General features: G+C 39.9%; 1 protein-coding gene across 11 annotated transcripts in view; it reads left to right on the forward strand.

Moving 5' to 3' along the window:
* Positions 1 to 16751, forward strand: part of ERC2 (ELKS/RAB6-interacting/CAST family member 2) — a 962565-nt gene that overhangs the window by 12713 nt on the left and 933101 nt on the right. For 10 of the 11 annotated variants that reach the window (XR_009565841.1, XR_009565842.1, XM_060308008.1 and 7 more), the window contains exon 2: positions 7877 to 7953. The exons of the other annotated variant lie outside the window; for it this stretch is intronic. The gene's annotated coding sequence lies outside the window, so the exon portion shown is untranslated. The remainder of the gene's footprint in view (positions 1 to 7876; positions 7954 to 16751) is intronic. 11 annotated transcript variants of the gene reach the window in all.

A 16751-nucleotide genomic window follows, 5' to 3' on the forward strand; every position in this document is an offset into this window, starting at 1 on the left:
TCTGGATGGTCTCATGTGAGGGGTGAGGAAGCAGGGGTATGTAACCACCAGCTTCTGTCAGTTGTTTTTTGTTTTCTTTTTGAAAATTTATTTTTATTATTTTTTATTGTGGTAAAATATATATAACATTTATCATTTAAAGCATTTTTAAGTGTACAGTTCTGTGGTATTAAGTTCATTCACAATATTGTGCAATCATAATCACTCTCCATCTCCAGAATTTTTGCATCATCTCAAACTGAAGCTCTGTGCCCATTAAACAATGACTCCCATTCCCTCCTGCCCCCAGCCCTTGACAACCGCTATTCTACTTTCCGTCTCTATGAATTTGATTATTCTAGGTACATTATATGAGTGGAATCATACAATATTTGTCCTTTTGTGTCTGGCATACATCTCTTAACATAATGGTTTCAAGATTCATCCATGATGTGGCATGCATCAGAGTTTCCTTCCTTTTTACGGATGAATGCTATTCCATTGTATTTATATACCACATTTTGTTTATCCGTTCATCCACTGATGGACATTTGGTTTGTTTCTACATTTTTGCTATTGTGAATAATGCATCTGTGAACATTGGTGTATCCATATTTCTGTCAGTTGTTTCTGAGAATGGTTAATTCCCTGGCAGTTCCATCCCCCACCCTGCAAAAGCAGAGTAGTTTTCCAAGGTTCAAAAGAAATCCTCAGCAGAGACGCTGATGTTGGCAGTGTGAAGTCCTTTGGGGCACTCTAAAATGTTCAAGTCAGAGGGACATCAGTAGGGCGTTTAAGAGCATTTCCTCACATGGTCTTTACCCAAGTAAATAGAGAAGCTAGGATTTGAATCTTGGACTCTTGCCTCAAAGCCCATGCTTTTAACTGCTCTACACTGAGTACTACAGTATGGAGATTTGAAGATGAATGAGCCGTGGTTATTGCCTTCAAGGACCTATCAGGGTTGAATCATCTGTTTTGCAAAAGGCTCCAGGGAAGACAGTGGCATCACATGGAGCAATCTGGAACTCACAGGGCCACGGTAAGATGGAATCACACGTAGCAGACGTACGGGTTCCCTTTCTCCTGACACCCTGTGGTGAGGCATGCTTGGGCCGGGCACAAGTGGACTCTTCATGGGGCTGTGCTCCAGGATAGGCACTCACACACGTGCTGACCACTGGAGTCATGCGTTCCAGCCCACGCCCATTGATGCTTCGTGGCGTTCACTTGAGCTGTTTGTGCAACTATTGATATGTCACCTCAACAGGGGTTATCCTTCTATGAGCTTTTCTGACGATTGTCTTCATCTTGATGCCCAAGCATCAGAAGCAGCTATTTGTTAGGAAAGAAATTAGGGCCCAGGAATTATAAAGAGAATACATTTGGAGGCAGTTAAAATGGTTGGTTATGTGTATCTGTGTTTGAAAAGACATCATTTACAAGTGGTTTGCATTTATCTAGAAACCTAACACGAGATATTTTGTCCCTGAAAGGATGACATTACCTAGACTGGTGTTGTGGCAAAAGAAGAAAAAAATGAGAGGTCAGTCAGTGAGAAAATGCTGCCCTATATTTTAACCTGAATGTTAAATATTTTGTTTTAGTACTACATTTGTGGGAGCTGGGTGTGTTAGTCAGATATTGCTAGGGTGTGCTGAGATAACAACTCCAAAGCTCAGTGGCCGCCTTCTCTCTCATGGGTTGTGCATGGTTCTATTCCACCTTGTCTTTATTCTGGCACTCAGGCTGAAGGAGTCGTCCCTTCCTTGGATGAGCCATTCTCATGGTAGAGAAGAAAACAACTATGGTTTACTCACAAGATGGCTCTTATAGCTTCTGTTTGGATATGGCGTGTGTTGCTTCAACTCACATTGCATTCTGCAAAACAAGTCACATGGCCAAGCCTTATGACAGTGGGGCAGGAAGGATTCTCCTGTCATGGGAGGGAGAGACTATAGGGATGAGCTGACTACAGAGGGACAGTGAATATTTTGAACAAATGAGGCAATTTACTGCACTGGCTAAAATTGTGCTCTCATGTGCAAATTGCTTAGCAACCTTTTTAACCATCTAATCTTTTTAGATTCATCGCAACATGTTTAATGTTGTTTTTCTCCTTTTACTCATAAGGAAGACACATATTGTATGTAAGGGACTAGTTCTCTTCCTGGGATCCATGTAAAACCACCCATGTAGCTAGTATTATTTTTCCTAATAATTCAGTCGTTACTGTCTTTCAAGAACTAATCATAGAGTTTGAAGGAAACATAGAGACTCAAAATTTGAATGCCTTTTATAGTCATGTGAAATTAATAGGGAACAAAGGACTAATTATTAACATGATGATCATCCTTTAAGAAAAGAATACAATGTGTCTGTAGTTAATATTGATGATGAGGGTTGTTGTACTGAGTGTTTATCACGCCTCAGGCACTGTGTTGAGCACTTACACTTTCTTTGATTTAGTCATGACTCGCCTTATTTTCGTGAAGTAGCTGTTGTTACTCCTGAGGCCATTGTTAACTTACTGAGGTACTTACTAAGGCTCAGAGAGGTTTGTTAGCTAGCTCAAGGTTAAACAGATAAAAAAATGTGAGTTTCAGGACTCAAACCTAGTACATTTAATCCCTTAACCAAGGTTTCTCCAAGTTAGATGAGATCCCTTTAAAAGAAGATAATTTCTCATAGAACCCCAGGTATGCTTAAATTATTGTTATTGTAATGATACTTTTAACTGTATAAACATAAAGCTGGTGAGGTTTTTTTTTCTAAGCTCCTACACCTTTATAAAACTTAAATCAATTTAGAAATTAAGTACACGTCATATTACTAATTCAAATTAACAACGTTAATTTAACCAGATTAACTAAATTGCTGCTTGTAACTGGACTATGATGCCAACTATTCTGGGCCGGTTCTTTGGCAGTCAGCTGGTCTACCCTGCTGTGTGCTGGGTGATGACTCAATTCTCCCACCGTATTCACAATATTCAACTTGTGCGAAACTTGGCTGCATGCTGAGGAGCTTGACGTCCCTTACCTTTCACTGGGTGAGAACACATCATTTAGATTCCCAGGTCCATCTTTTTTCGTTTCTCTTTGGTGCATAGTGATTCCTTAGGGTACAGCTTGTTGCTCAAACTCAACGGGCATGGCTGCCGTGATGATCAAAAATATCCGTGCACTATTTGTTTTCAGATTATTGAAATAAAAACAACCTGAATTTCTCACGAGCCTTGTAAATTCTTTAATATATGCGACTGTGGATCTGCCCCCCTCCTCCTTAGTTTTTGCTCAGGTTAAAAAACTGGATTTTCTCTCTCTGGTACTACTCTGTCTTTCTTTTATAGGACTCTCTCCATCTGAGACCACACCCTATTACTACCAGAAAGGGTCTCATCTATTTCCAATGTTCACAATACCTGGTAGCCATGCACAATAACTGGAGTTGCTTGTGTAAACCTGAATAAAGGGGCTATTGTTTTGCTTTGAAATGGAGGAACTTGAGTCCCTGGAAGGTCAGAAACAATACTACAGATTTGTTCTCGAAGTATTTGTTAAATAGATTGAAACCATGTGCCGTAATTTCCCTTTTAATATCTTTTGCTGGATAAGCCTACACTTGTCCATGCACTAAGAGATTTAATTCAGTCACTTGATGAGTTAATGTAGTTATTGACTCTTATTCACTATAATTTCAGTTGTTATAGTGGTTACTGAATACTATTCAGCACCCTGAACCTGGCCTTTGCTGAAGTCTCATGTGACTCCTCCATGATGATCAGTCATATTTTTCAGAGACCCCAGAGTTAGGATATAACATTTATTCTTTATATCTTCTTTCCAGAATACATAGATGAATGCTTGTCTCATTTGCACATTTAAGCCATTTCCCTTCCCTTATTATTGATTGTGTGTGTGTGTGTGTGTGTGTGTGTGTGTGTGTGTTTGGAATAGCTTACAATCTTTTTTTAAAATAAATTTATTTATTATTTATTTATTTATTTTTGGCTGCGTTGGGTCTTCGTTGCTGCATGTGGGCTTTCTCTAGTTGCAGTGAGCAGGGCCTACTCTTGGTTGCGGTGCGCGGGCTTCTCATTGTGGTGGCTTCTCTCGTTGCGGAGCACTGGCTCTAGGCGCATGGGCTTCAGTAGTTGTGGCTCGCAGGCTCTAGAGCGCAGGCTCAGTAGTTTTGGCGCACGGGCTTAGTTGCTCCGTGGCATGTGGGATCTTCCCAGACCAGGGCTCGAACCTGTGTCCCCTGCGTTGGCAGGCGGATTCTTAACCACCGCGCCACCAGGGAAGCCCCAGCTTACAATCTTTACTAAAATTTTTCCTTGTGTATATGATTATGTGTATATTCTTTTCTAGTAAAGGGCTATTTAAACATAATCTGTACGTGTTGATTTTAAATGTAGAAAAATTTTGTGTGATTGGAGTTTTAGGGGCAAAGGGGTAGAGATTTTATTCTTCTACCTTTCTATCATTTTCTCTGAAACATCTGTTAGTTGACAGATTGAGGATTTTTTTAGTGTAAGACCCAATAATTCCTGAATTATTTTTGTAAGTACACTATAGCTAGAGCTTTGCCAATTGACATTTTACCTTTGCAGATTAAAGGAAATGCACAGATGTTTCAAAAACGAATCAGAAACCTTATTTATCTGTTCATTGCAACTAGCTTAATTTGTTACATTTATGAAACTTTATGAGGCAGTGAATAATGTTGTTATAATCAGCATATTATATTAACCATAATTTTTTAAAAAAAATTTGATTTAGCATCTCAAATTATTTTTTTACTTTTACTGGTTGTTGTTTGGCATTTTGTTGTATTTTAAACGTGTGGATTTAGCTGTGTAGTAGCTAGTGGTCTGTTCCTTTAACAAAAATTTTTAGGTGCTTCAGATTTTAAATTTAATCCCTTAGAATAAACTGATAGTGTTTGAGATTAAAACAGAAGGTGTCAATGGAAAGTACAATTAACTAATACTTGGTGTACAGAGTCCTTACCTTGCAGTATAAGATATAGTCAGCCTCTTCACTTAAGCACCTTACCATAAAATATAGCCAAGGCAGCTGAACATGTAATCATGCTAAATCTGCACATGGAAAACAGTAATTATAAAATGAGCTTGGGGGGACTAAAGGAGAGAGTAGTGATATGTGGATGAGTATGTTTAAGTTGCGGAGAGCTTCTTGGAGAATGATGGAAAAGCATTTTTGAAAATCTCTGCTACCTGAATCTGGACTTTTTCCCCCCTGATTCATATCATTGTGGTATTTAAAGAGGAAATGGCTTATTATTAGGACTTCAATACCTACATATGTATGATACTGTAGCCTGCAGACAATGAGAAAATGTCTATTTTTCTTTCCAGTTTTAAAAAATGGTTGATGTCTTGAGCATTTTTGAACAGAGGGCTGAGTTTGACTCAGGAGTCTGACAAAGCAAGCTTAGTGGACTGAGAGAATTCTAAGACAACTTTCAGGTTTAAAACCACTGTGCCCTGTTCTGGTAGCCTTGGGCGTATTAAAGTCAGCTTTTACTGAGCATTAGCTGTGTGCCGGGCATTGTACTAATTACTTTTCTTCTATTGTCTTATTTAATCTTTTCCAAATCACTATGGAAAGTACCACAATTATACTCATTTTACAAATGAGAAAAGTGAGGATTGGAGAAGTGAAGTAATTTGCTTAAGGCTACACATTAAGAAATTAAAGATATGACTCCAACCAGGTCTGATATTGAGGGCCCCTCTTTCCTTTTATAAAACACTATGTATCACCTCTCTGGCTACAATTACAAAATTATTGCATTAAATGCCATGGAAGTAATTTCAATCATATGATGAAAATGTCATAATATTACATATATTCTTTCAAATATTCAAAAACTGTTTTATGTGTCTCCTGTGTACCCTTAGCTCTGGGCAGGAAGAGCACCTGCACAGGGCCTAAGGCTTTAGAGGGCCCACTCTGGCCCTCATCTGCACCTTCCCCATGGGGGAGGGGGAGTCTGCGGGACCAACAGGCCTGGGATCTCCCTGCTTAAGTGACCCTGAGTGGTCTTCCAAGGTCTGCTTGGGCTTCTTTGCCAGGTCTGTCCTCCTGAGGACAAACCATGCTACCACTGTGCACACCGTTAGGCCTAGAGTTGCTGAGGGGTACCTATTTGTGAAAGTACAGACCAGGTGTCAGGAAACTACTGCCTTTGGGCTAAGTCTGCCTAACACCTGTTTTTATAAATAAAGTTTTATCGGAACACACCCACACTCATTTGGTTATAAATTGTCTATGGCTGCTTTTGTGCTGAAGTGGCAGAATGAGTAGTTGTTACAGATACCAAATAGCCCACAAAGCCTAAAATATTTACTATCTGGTCTTTTTTAGAAAAAGTTTGCCGGCCCCTGGTGTAGACAGAGCTAGCTTAGTGTGCAGGGTGCAGAATTCACATATGTGAGGCCCCTGGGGTGTGGTTGAGCCAGGAGCGGGGAGAGAAGGATGTTGGCTGGGGGAAGGCCTGCCTCTTGCCACCATGTTTTGGCCAGAGCTCTGAAGAGCCCAGGAATTCTAAGTTCAAAATTCACACCTCACCTTCTACATCTTTATATTTGTCAAGATAGGAAGATAAAATGCATTTTATTTACCAGTTTGTTACCTCGATTTATAACTGTAAAATATATAGACATGTGGTACTTGGGCCTCTATTTGTACTCTAGACCTGGGCCCCATATATGTTAGAACAAAAGTTAAGTCCTGGGGTACAGTGTAAGGGTTTAAAGTAGGAAGGAAGAGAGACCCCAACAAATAATCACACAAATTAATATGGAATTATAATGTGTGGAAGTGCTTTTGGGTCATATATGGATGACTCAGAAACCTTGCTTCAAGTTTCACTTGTCCAAATTAAACCAAAAAAGCTGGAACCCACCTGCCAACTTAGCTGGAAGTTCTAGGTCTTTCCACTAGGGCTCCTCCCGTCTTTCTCCACTTCTCCCCGTCTCCCTTCCTGACCCCTACCCCAGGATTTCACTGTCCTAAAGTGAGGGGGATATGGGTATAGATCCCACACCCAAGCCCAGAGATGTTCTGTCCAACAGTTACACCACATGATTTCATCTTTGTGCCACAAGGTGTTTCTGTTGAGGCTGGTCTTCCTCAGATGAAAGATGCTGTGGGTCCCTCTGTGGTCCCCAGTATATGGTCCCACAAGGGAAGGCCAATCCAGTCTCCAAGTGGCCAAGCTCAGCCACTGGTGTGCCATGCGTGGTGCAGCAGATACTGTATCAGCACGCATGACCTGTATTGGAACACGAGGACTTTTTCTTGGTCTCCATGTAGCACAGGCTGGAAGTGCCAGGGGAGCAGCCCTCTGCCAATGATGAACGGGTCCCTTGCCTTTACAGAGGTGCACCTATGAGGCAGGTTCTACACCGCCTCCCAGAACTCCTTCAGCAGCACTGAGCCCAGTTGTCCACAGCAGAAATTTCCTTGAAAATGCACCCTGTATTCACTTCCTTCACTTCCTTGCCTTAGTACCAAACTCTCCCTTCAGTACTTCCTGGGATTACCTTCTAAATGAACCACCTGCACCCCAATCCTTGTTGCATTGTCTTCTGCGGGGAACCCTACTAGGGTACGTGGACCTCCTCATGAGTTACAGCCCCACCCCATGCACAGCGTTGTGCCCCACTGCACAGGCTCCACTTGGCATGGCAGGGCCTCTAGGAGCTTCCTGCCTCACCTGCATGCTTTGTCCATACAAGCTTCTCCACAGCTCCTGGGTCACTTGTCTTGAGTCCCAGTCACCAACCTGGACTCCCTCTTATCTTGAAGTAATTATTTCTGGAAACTCTAGTCTTGTTTGCAATCATATTCATCTCCTCCCACAGATCTCATTTACTCTGAATCCTGGACATCATGACTGGGGTGTCAACGACTTTCTTCCCTGAAGGCTCCAGAATCTTTTGTGCGTATCCATTCCTCTTCTTCATGGTTTCCTTTTTTTTTTTTTCAAACTAAGAATCTGAGGAGGGGCAGCCTTGATTGGGTTACAAAAGGCTTTCTTACACCTTACCTAGTGGATCCAGGCTACTTGGTCACCCTATTTAGCCTAAACAAGAGAGACACTTAGACAACCCTTGCAGGGCAATAAAGTCAGGTTCTCTTTTTTAAAAAAAAAAAAATTATTTATTTATTTGGCTGCTCCAGGTCTTAGTTGTGGCACGTGGGATCTTCGTTGCCTCATGCAGGATCTTTAGTTGTGGCATGCGCAGCTTCTCTTATAAAACAAAAAATACCGTGTCTTTCATATTATAAGAAAAAGCATTATGCTTTGAGACAGCATAGCTGAAAGACTTGATTTGGATGGGATAGACCTTGTGAAGGATATGCTGTCAGATGCTGTGATCTAAAAGATGAAGAGGAATTAGCCTTGCAAAGAGAACAGCACATAGGAAGGCTCTGAGACAGGAAGAGACTTGATGTGCTTGAGCAACAGAAAGAAGACCCAGGCAGTCAGTGAAGAAAGCAGCAGGAGAGGATGCTGGAACAAGAGCCTCTGTGGCCTCAGACCACGGGAAGGATTTTGGTCTTTGTCCAAAGAGCACTGGGAAACTTTGAAGGGTTTTAAGTGGGTAAGGGGAGACATTCTGTGATCAGAGTTGTTCCTTAAAATATTTAGTTTGGCTGATGTGTGAGAAATAGAATGGAGGAGGATTAGAAAGTGGGGATACCTTAGGAGGATATGGGATAGCTTAGGCAAATCTTGCTGGTGCAGTAGGATGGTGATAGTAGAAGTGGAAACAAGGAACAAACAGATCGAGAGAGATTTTGGAGGTAGAATTGATAGGATTTGGTGACGGACTTGAAGTAGGTGGTAAAGGAGAGCAAATTTTTATTTAAGATCTTTTATATGAGTAGAAGTAGTAAAATTTAAATGCCTTTAGGGACAAACATGAAAAGAGGGAATCAGACTGTTAAAAGGTAAGAGGGAATGGAGGGGGCTGTGGCCATTGTGGAGGATGCATGCCCTTTCTCTAAGGGGCAGCTGCTGGTTGGTTCTGACCAGTCGTTGCCATGTAGGGAAGTGGGCTTGACATTGTCAGATTTTCAGATGTTTCAGGAGAAGCCAGAGTCTGGATTTTTATGTGAAATGGCTGTCTCTATGTTGGCAACTAGATCAAAATTCTAAAGAACACTGTGCTAGCCATGATACCACACATCTGTAGGCAGCATCTGGCTCCTGGCCACTTCTTGCTTAAGATCTATTCTACACCATGTCTTCCTCTAGAAAGGCTTTAGAATTAACTGTAATCTGTGACACAAAATATTTTAAAAGTTAGGGATGCCAATAGGGAAAAAAAAAGATATGTTAAGTTGGGCTAAATCTTGGGAGATAGCGATGATCTCAGCTCACACAGTCTGTCAGCAGGGCTCAGGTGATGGGCTGAGGTTGAGATCTGTGGAAATAAACTTAACCTACTTTAGAGCAGAGAGCAGGAAGTGCTTTTTTCTTAAAATAGACCATTCCAGACCATGATAGTCTGAGATACTTGAGGTAGACAGGAATCAAGTCTCTTTCCACCTTTTTTTCCCCCTGAGCTACAGTTCGAGTCCCTTTTTTTTTTTTTTTTTTTTAATGCCGTACGCAGGCCTCTCACTGTTGTGGCCTCTCCTGTTGCGGAGCACAGGCTCCGGACGCGCAGACCCAGCAGCCATGGCTCACGGGCCCAGCCGCTCCGCGGCATGTGGGATCCTCCCGGACCGGGGCACGAACCCGTGTCCCTTGCATCGACAGGTGGACTCTCAACCACTGCGCCACCAGGGAAGCCCTCGAGTCCCTTTTAAGAGACCTTTTAAGAGAGTGAGTGAATGAGTGTTTATTTTACTTATGAATCCATATATAATTAGAGAAAGTATTCATATAGGTTCATAAAACCTATAAGATTTTAAATTTTATTTTGCGTTTGAACCTTAAATGGAACCTACCCTTGGACTTCGAATTTTATTTACAAGGTGGTTTAAAGATGTGTAGTTAATTTCTTTGGTGTTATATTCAGCCAAATTTTCTGTTTCTGTGCACAGCTTAACCTAATTAATAACTTATCTTTCTTAAGACTGTACCTCACAAATATATAAACCCTTTTTAAGGGTTTATAAGAAAGCTCAATGATTGAGCCTATCTTGGCTTCATAATAATAATTAAAACAATAAGATCTTAACTGCTACCTCATTTCCTATAATGTATTTGTAGGTGGGTGGAGAAGCATAGAAATGGTTTTCTTGAAGTCAGTAATGGGAAATAAGCGTCATTGCATTATTGATTGGTGAATAAAGTTGATCTTCTTGTTCTTTCTCAGAGATTCATTTTATAGAACTAAGAAATAAAACCAAATCAGGATGGATGAGAATTAGGAGACAACAACTAAAGAAAGCCTGAGTGTCAAAACAAGTACCAAAAAATATATCAGGGGGCTTCCCTGGTGGTGCAGTGGTTGAGAGTCCGCCTGCCGATGCAGGGAACACGGGTTCGTGCCCCGGTCCGGGAGGATCCCGCATGCTGCGGAGCGGCTGGGCCCGTGAGCCATGGCCGCTGAGCCTGGGCGTCCGGAGCCTGTGCTCCGCAACGGGAGAGGCCACAACAGTGAGAGGCCCGTGTACTGCAAAATAAATAAATAAATAAATACATATATATATATATATATCTCTCTCTATCTCAGGAGACTTAAACACATCTGGGGGGGTGCATTTGGGAGTGACTCAGTAGAACAGGAAGGAATCAGAAGACTTAGGAGGACTTGTTAACCATGGGAACTCGCCTTTGCTTTACCTTGTCAACTGAGCCTTTTCATTTGTGAAATCGACATCACTCTATGTGCTTCAGCTTTAGGGGTGAAATTGTTCCAGGAAACCATCCCTGCTCTTTGTAAATTTGGTGGGAGAGACTAATTCCAAAATAAAGGGTTGGGCCTAGGTTGCTAATTAAAATTTACTGTTAAGAAGCAAATGTATGGGGGTAAAGAAATTATTGTTACTGTTTTGATGTTCTCTGGAGTTCCTATTTGGTTTGATGTTATGTGGAATTATGCATAATACCTCTTGTCTGTTGTGACCTTGGAGTAAGAAACGTCAACCTGTTTCCTCACTTCTTAGATTAACAGCCTGCTGATGATTGACTTGTGTTCCTTTTGACATTCTAGCTTCTTTGTTGGGTGTTTGAAAAAATAAATACTGAATTATATTTATTTCTTGTCTTAGAGGGTCAAAACTCCAAACAGTCATTAGTTTGATCTTCTGTATTTCTTGAAAGACTCATTTCTGAGTCTTCTGGGTCAGTTTCACATCTCTGCCCTTAAAGCAGATTGTAGTTCCCATAGCCATCTTCCCCTCAAACTGTGTTAGATCTGAGCTGAAGAAAACTCTGAGAAAGTCTATTCTCATGGGTAAACTTCCCATAGACAGAAGCTGTGTCTATCTTAATCACTGCTTTATCCCCAACTTTCAAGACTGGGAATTAAGCTGATGCTTAAAATATAATTATTACATGAATAAAGTTGAGTGTTCAGTGAAAAGTTTTCGGGTATTCCAAAGGGAAAAGGGGTTCTCTTGTCAAATAAATTTGGGAAAAGCTATCTTATATACTGAATTTTGGAACAGTCACAGTACACCTTAGTGTCCTAAAGTCTCTGAGATATCTAGGTGTAAAATCAAAATCCCGTTAAGCCTTGTTTATTTGAACATTTACGAACTGTTGAGGAAGCGGTGGCCTAAAGCAGAGCTGGTGTAGCACACTATTGGTATTTAATAAATACTTCTTAAGGTGTGTTTACTGAATATGCTGTGATCCTGAGTTGGTTAATTCAGAGATTTTTAGTAGCTTCAAGAGAAGATGGTGGATTCTTGGCTATGTTGAGAGAAAAGACTAGAGGCTGTGGAGGAAAAACAGCCAAGGGTGAGGGTGTGAGTGTCAATATTTCTGAGGGGAATTTTGATAGTGGGTATCAAGAGCCTTTAAATTTCAGAATTTTACTTCTAGAACTTAATCCTAGGGAATTAATAAGAGATGTATGCAAAGCTTTATCAGTCAGAATATTAACTATGTTAATTTTATTTTAAAAAGAAATTACGTAAGTGTCACGTAATAGGTGATTAGTTGAGGAAATGATTAGATAGCCATTCAATGAAACATTAAGTGACTGTTTCAGTTCTTTTGCTATGTAAAAACAACAACCAAAATCCTCCAAACTCAGGAGGCTTTAAACTACAATTTATTATTTTCCATCACTACGTGGGTTGATTGGGTGGTCCTTCATGTTACACATAATGTTGACTGTCACTCATGCAGCTGATTTCAGATGGCAGCTGGGCTGGGCTGAGGTCCAAGATGGCTTGTCTTACCAGTCTGGCATCTTAGTGCTGGCTGTTGGCTAGGATACTTCGGTTCTCCTTCTCATGGTCTCTCTATCTCCATGTAGTATCTCATCTTCCAGGGCCTTTCTGTGTGGTTTCTCTTTCCAGTAGGATGGCTTGAACCTTACATCTCTGATTTTTAAGAAAGCAGAAACAGAAGCTGCTAGGCCTCTTCAAGGATAGGCCCAGAGCTGGAACAGTGTCACTTCTGTAGCATCTGTTGGTCAAAGCTGTCATGAAGCCAGCCCAGATTCAAGAAGAAGGGAAATATCATCCATTTCTTAATGGAAGGAGAGACAAATCTGTACAGGAAGGGGAGGAATTTTGGTGGCCATCTTTGGAGACTTATGATGGCCATTAAAAATCATGTTCTATCAAAATATCTTATGGCATTAATGTTAAGTGGAAAAAGATGTTAAGAATAAAACATTGAGGAAAAAGATAGTACAAGACTTTATATGGAATATAATAAGGATTTTGTCTAAAATTATACATACACACGCAGTTAAAAGGAATTGGAAGCAATGACATCAACTTGTTAACAGAGGTTGTCTATGAGTGACAAAATTGAGAGTGTTTTCATTTTCTTCTGTACACATATATGAATTTAAACATTTTCTGTATCATCTGTTAGTTGTTTCAATCACTTATTGGGCCATTGAGAAAGTCTGGACAAATTTCAAAGATTAGAAGATATATGTATTAAGTTCTATGATCCCAGTGCCATAACATTAGGACTACAAAGTTTTAGCCAAAAACTTCTATCTACTTTGACATTTAAATATATCCTGAATATTCCCTGGGGTAGAAAAAAATTTCAAAAGAAAAGCTGTTTAAAGAAGAGTTCTATACATAAAACATATGCAGCCAGTGTGTGTAATCTTACATGCATTCATCAGAAAATACGATTGATGATAAATGAACATTTAGTGCAAAACGGCAAATGTAACTAAACACAAAGGAAATAGAAATTATTAAGGATAAAGAGATATTGATGAAATGGAAGACAAACTGTAGTAAAATGTATCAGTAAAACAGAAAAAAATGTATCTTTAAAACACTAAAAAATAGACAAGAATTTGTCATATTGTCATCAAGAGAAACAGAAAAATACAAACAACATTAGGAATGAGGTGGAGACATAACTTGAAGAGATTTTAAAAATTTGAAGGAAAAGTTATACAGAGCAATACCAGGAAGACTGAAAAATCTCCATGGAACAGACTGTTTCTCAAGAAACATTTTAATGATCATTGACACCAAATAGGCAGCAAATCTGAATAGATCAGTAAACATAGTAAAAAGTGAAAAGGTAATCAACAGCTAAGCCCATTTAATTTTATGGGTATGTTCTACCAAACATTTCAGGAATAGAGTCTTTATTATGCTAGCTGTTCCAGAACATATGAAAAATGGAAAGCTTCTCAATCCATTCTATGACACTAAACTACCGATACTAAACCTAGAAAAGGAGAATGCAAATATTTAAAGAAACATTATTTCAAGCTAGTTAATATATCTGTGCATGTTATGTCATGTGTGTGTTGTATGTGTGTGTATTTCCAGAAGGAGCAAATCCACTTTTGTTTGTTGGTTGTTGCAATTCTCCAAAGCCTTGGCCAGCTGGGCTGGTAATATCACTGCAGATTAAATCTGTGTGGGTGTAAATTTTACTGAATTCGGATTGGGACTTCAAACCTGGCTAAGGACCTCAGAAATGTCTACCTCTAGACACAAGAGAAGAGAGAGGAGGAAAAGTTAGATTTTATCACTTCTTGGAAGATACATCTGTAAGTAGTGGCTTAGCTAGGACCTAGATTCTAAACATAGCAAAAATAACAATTAATTTAACTATTGGAATTATAGAAGGAAAAAATTATTTTCTTAGGTTGATAGTGATGAACAGGTACATTAAGAGAAAAGAAAGGTCTCAGAAAATAGCCTAACTTTACACCTTAAGGAACTAGAAAAAGAACAAAGTAATCCCCAAGTTAGTAGGAGGAAGAAAATAACAAAGATCAGAGTAGAAATAAATAAAGACTAAAAAGACAATGGAAAAGATCTTTATTATAGAAAATTTAGAACATGCAAATAAACAAAAGGAAGAAAATGAAAACGATTTTCAACCCCATCACTGTTAACATTTTGATATGTGTTGTTCCAGTCTTCTCTGCAAGCTAGTGTGTATGTATATGTGTTTTACAATGTGAATTGACCATAAAAATGTTTTTGAGTCTACTTTTTCACCCCACTACTAGTATGTCATGAGCATCTTTCCATCTCATGATTAACATTCGTTACATATTACATATGTAATATGTATTATGTAACGTTAAATATTCATGTAATGGTCACATTATTCCACTTTCTGTCTGTCTGCCTCATCATTTTTGTAACTGAATTCCTACTGTTGGAACCGTTGACTCACTTTTTTTGGAGAACAGATCATTCATGCAAAAATTTTAGATACAAAATGATTTTTGTATATTTTCAAGGAAAACAAAATTAAGCTTTGAGAAACATAAACGTTTGAAACTAAGTTCCTTAGTTAAGAACAGGTGTATAATTCTTTGGAGAGACGTTTTAGGAGAAAGCTGTATGCAAAATATTTCTTCATACTATATAGAGGACTCTCTAGGGCATAAATGACAGATACCCTAATTCGAATTGAACGTAGCAAAAAAGAAAATTTATGGGTGAATGTATCAGTTTTCTGTTGCCTCAGTAATGCTGCAAAACAACCAACCACAAAACATCAGTGACATACTCAGAAGTATGTATTTAGTCTATGAGTGTATGGGGCTCACTGGATGTCAGCTGGACTTACTCATGCATCTGTGGTCGGCTGCTTGTTTGCTAGGCCGCTCTGCTGATCTTGGCTGGGCTTACTCAAATGTCTTGGGGTTGGCTGGCTATTGGCTAGGATACCTTGACTATTATTTTGTGTTTCTCATCTTTTAGTAGGCTAGACTAGGCATGTTCTAATTGCCATGGCAGAGGAAAATGAGCAAGAGGGTAAACGCACAAGTGCTATTTCAGGCCTCTGCTTGCTTCCCATTTGCTATCACATTATTGGCCAAAGCAAGTCACATGACTGAACCCAGAGTCAGATTGGGAGGGCACAGCCAAGGACCCAGATACAAGAAGGGGTAAAGAATTGAGACCATTAATGTAGTCAGTCTACCTGGCATATGTAGCTAAAATGGCATAGGGATAGATGTAGCGTCATGACTGCTGGATCCAGGGTTTCAAGTGATGTCACCCAGTTTGATTTCACACTATTCAAAGTTTGGCTCTGCTTTCCTTTGAGTTAGCTTCATTATCAGAGAAGCACTTTCCACATGGTAGTACTCAGAAGCTCTATCTTGAAAGCAAGTAATTCTAGCTAAAAAAGAGCTTATCTTTCCCAATTATTCCAGCTAAAGTCATGATAGGGAGTGTTTTTGGACCAATGTGGGTCACATGCCTATCCCTAAACCAGCTATCATGTCTGGTGGATGGAATATGATGATTGGCCAGGACTGGGTCATGTTCTCACCGCTGGCACCCTCCAGGATAGAATGGAGGGAGTCAGCCTCACCTAAACCTGATGAACTGTGGGTAGAGAGTTGGGAACCATTTCTCTAAGAGAAATAGGGAGCATTACCAGAAAGGTGGGGCGGGGTGGGAGAGCTGAGGGAGAATGAATGATAGGCAGGTAAAAAAAGATGTATAATGCTATTAATGCACTTATTGATACTACCAACAAAAACTATTTATTGACTATTCTGTCCTAGGCACCAAACTGGGTGTTTTAAAAGCATCATCTTACCTATTTCTCACAATACGAGTAAGGTGATTTTACCCACATTTTATTGATTAGAGAAGGGAAGCATGTGACAGTTAAATAATTTGCCTAAGGTCACTCAGCTTGTCAGTGTTAGAATGGATATTTGAACCTCGGTTGGCCCCTCTCCAAAATCTGTGGTCTTAGTGTTTAAAAGCTGAAGCAAAAGAAAGAACACTAAACATACCCTAAGAGGAAGAGCAGGAGGCCGTGATGCACCCCATTAAGGCCATTTGGATCCTAACACTGAAGGGATAATCACAATCCTGTAGCCCTAGCTACGTAAATCTGCACCAAAGTACTTGAGTAACTATGACAGGGAGCTTTTCTCTAGCTGTTGTGGGACCAGGAACTCTGACATGGGGGACTGTTTCCCTGTGCCATTTCTGTACAGTTGTAGAGTGGTTAATATGAATATTTATGTCAACCAAACTGGAAAAAATTCTCAAAGCAGTAGTCTGAAAGATATGTATGAAGGGGGAAAGAGACAGGACTGCCATGTTCCTTGGTGATAGCATTTAGAATCTGGC

Source organism: Globicephala melas, chromosome 11 (assembly GCF_963455315.2).
Source record: "Globicephala melas chromosome 11, mGloMel1.2, whole genome shotgun sequence".
Taxonomy (NCBI): domain Eukaryota; kingdom Metazoa; phylum Chordata; class Mammalia; order Artiodactyla; family Delphinidae; genus Globicephala; species Globicephala melas.